This window comes from Eucyclogobius newberryi, unplaced genomic scaffold, assembly GCF_026437365.1.
Source record: "Eucyclogobius newberryi isolate DKJ021-1_F unplaced genomic scaffold, fEucNew1.0.hap1 SCAF_1, whole genome shotgun sequence".
Classification (NCBI taxonomy): Eukaryota; Metazoa; Chordata; class Actinopteri; order Gobiiformes; family Gobiidae; genus Eucyclogobius; species Eucyclogobius newberryi.
The window spans coordinates 48,965,245-48,968,156 of NW_027315723.1; the positions used below are offsets into that span (position 1 = coordinate 48,965,245).

Here is a 2,912-nt window from a genome sequence, read left to right on the forward strand (position 1 = left end):
AGGTTTGGATTAGCTCAATCACAAATAGTCATTCCTACGCACTGAGGCAGAACCTACTTCACGGAAAGGCTCGTGAATGCGCCAGCCACCAAAGGGGCAGACAACAGGCGCCATGAAGCGGTGTGTGACGGGGCTAAGCCACACCATGGCACTACGACAATACAGGAGTTAATCAATGACTAAAGTGGTTAGTTTTGGGAAACAACAAAGTGAATATCACCTGGCGCAGCGAGGACAGGGCGTACGCAGGACCGGAAATGCAGGAGTTGCAGAGAGAAAAAAGAAGCCAAGAGAGGTTTTTATACCCTTTCGCGCCACCTACTGGATTTCGACTTGTGGCAACCCCATACTGTCACATACTGTACCTCCATTAAACTTATCTAGGTCTTTGCAACATGCCTCTGCAAATTCATTCCACTTTGCTCTACTAAAATCTAAACGCTTAGGGCTGGCTTCCTCCTCTACTGCCAAAGCCGGACCAAACTTCATCAATATGGGAAAATGGTCACTACCTATGGTGTACTCCTCCAAGGTGTCCCACCTTGCCCTTCTGGCCAGCTGAGCTGAGGCTGATGACAAATCTATACACGACACTTTTCCTGTTCTAATATAAAACCTGGTATGTCTATTGTCGTTTAAACAAACTAGTCCATAGTGCGCCATTAAATCTTATATCACTTCACCATTGGAGTCCTTGTCCCTGCTTCCCAAGCCCCCGGAAGCCAAGATGGCCGCCATTGAAACCTATGGAGCTGCTCATTGGCGCATGGTTCCAAAAAAGTTTTTTAGTTCCGCATTACTTCCTGAACAGTGGTATATCTCCTCCCACTTTTGTGACGTCATCGCCGTGAGGCTTTGGCGTCGGGAGCGCGCACGTCACAGCAGCGTGAAAGACTCAGAAGTCAACACGGACTTTTGGAATAATTCGGCTTGAAATATTCTGTTTACGTAACGTATAATGATGAATTGTTATATCCATCTATAAATATACATGTATCATGTTGTAAAGCTCTGATATTTAAGAGAATTATAAAGAAGTGTTAAGATAAAAAAAGTCTGGTTTAATGACAATGAATTACATTTAGAGGTGTAATAATGTCCTCATCATTTTCTGTAGTTTTTGGTTTGGGTATTTATTTTGTTATTAACTTTTCAGTTATTTATTTACATAATATAATTTGGCCAATATGCATTTTTTTTAATCAGATGAGAAGAAATATAAAATATAATCATCGATTCTGTTACATAATTGAGTTAAGCAGTATTTAATTATATTCAGTTTCCTTTTGTGTCGTTTTTTTATCATGTCAATCTTTAATAAATACAAAACACATTTGTTTATTAATGTATTTAATACAAATAATGAACATGAATGAACTTGTTCAATAAATGCAAATCTGATTATAACTACAAATGATGAATTGATTTTAGCCAGTTTTAGTTGAGTTTTAAAGCTCCAATGAGTTTTAAAGCTACAATGTGGGAGTCCCTTATTAAGGGGTTTTGGAGTCTGTGTAATGTTCATTATTATTATCATCATTAATATAATCAGAAAAGGTTTATTCCATTGTCAAAGAACAGAATTCACAAACAGTGGAACTTGCTTTGGTGATTCAGTGCAACATAAAAATATTAACAATGATAAAACAACCTGTATAAGTCAAATAGAACAAACTGAATAAAATAAGATATTCCTTTATTGTCCACACATGAGGAAATTTTGTTGTTGCAACACAGTAGATCCAGAGGAAAAGGACAGATAACTTATAGGAAGTTTAAAAAACACTCTTAATAGATCGATCTTAATAGAAGAACTCTTATAAACAAAAACTCCTATAGACAGAACCTCTCATACCTTAATAAAGAATGGAGGGGGAAATAAAGATAAAATAAAAACAGCGTAAGACAAAATAATACTAATAATAATGGTAAAATAAACACTCTTTTTACATCAGTTATATGCACATGAATGTGACATTATTGCGTTAAATACTGAATATCTCAGTATTTAACAAGACTTTGTTTCCATGGCTACGCAGTCTTCTGTACCTCAGTAACTGCACCGTTCAGCTCCATCGTATGACTGAGACAAACAGAACATGTCACAGCTTTAGATTATACAAGTCATATAACATACACTTCATATGTTTAGATTATAAAAGTCATATAACATACACTTCACATGTTTGTCCTGAAGCTGCTTCACAGACACATGTGACACATCAGTGGCTCTTTTGAAGAACAATTATCATTTAGTTTTTTTGGTCATAACAAAACAGACATTTTATACATTCAAAATACTGATTCTACACTGTTTACTTTTAGTCGAGGCAGAAGTTATTATTAAAATACCTTTTGCTTTGGAGTCGTCAGGAGTTTACTTGAGATGACTCTGTGTCTGCAGTGACCTGTAGTGACCTGTAATGACCTGCAGTGACCTGTAGAGCTCTGGTCAGCACAGACAGACTAAACTCACTGGTCAGCACTCTGAAGATGAGAAAGATACTCATTAGAACATTGATATATTATGCACATTTAACAGAGAAAAGCTGGAATATGTTATTGACAGATTTACATTTCGCTCTGTAACACAAAAGTTCCTCTTTTCACATTATTTTTTAAAGCTAGAACCAAAAGTCATTTATTTATGCATAAGTTTAAACCTTAGAAGTTAGAACATAACTCGCATGTTTGCTAAATCTCTACATATTCCATGGAAGTAAATCCATGACATTCCTATAGAAAACAAGCGTGTGCTTTATTTAAACACAGCACACTTCATTATTAAATATGTAATAAAACCTCAAATGTAGTCTCAGCCCCTGTAAGTACAGGACTGTCACTTTTAAACACCTTTACATTTACCTTTACATTTATATATGTAAGATATGACCCATTATAGCAGGTTATAT

General features: G+C 36.0%; 1 long non-coding RNA gene across 1 annotated transcript; it reads right to left on the bottom strand.

Annotated features, from left to right (window-relative positions):
* Positions 1-1,436: 1,436 nt before the first annotated feature.
* Positions 1,437-2,484, bottom strand: LOC140361981 (uncharacterized). Its single transcript, XR_011927042.1, has 3 exons — positions 2,353-2,484; positions 2,176-2,231; positions 1,437-2,083 (listed from the first exon to the last, which is right to left on the bottom strand). It is a non-coding gene; the product is annotated as an uncharacterized lncRNA (long non-coding RNA).
* Between the last annotated feature and the right edge of the window lie 428 nt (positions 2,485-2,912).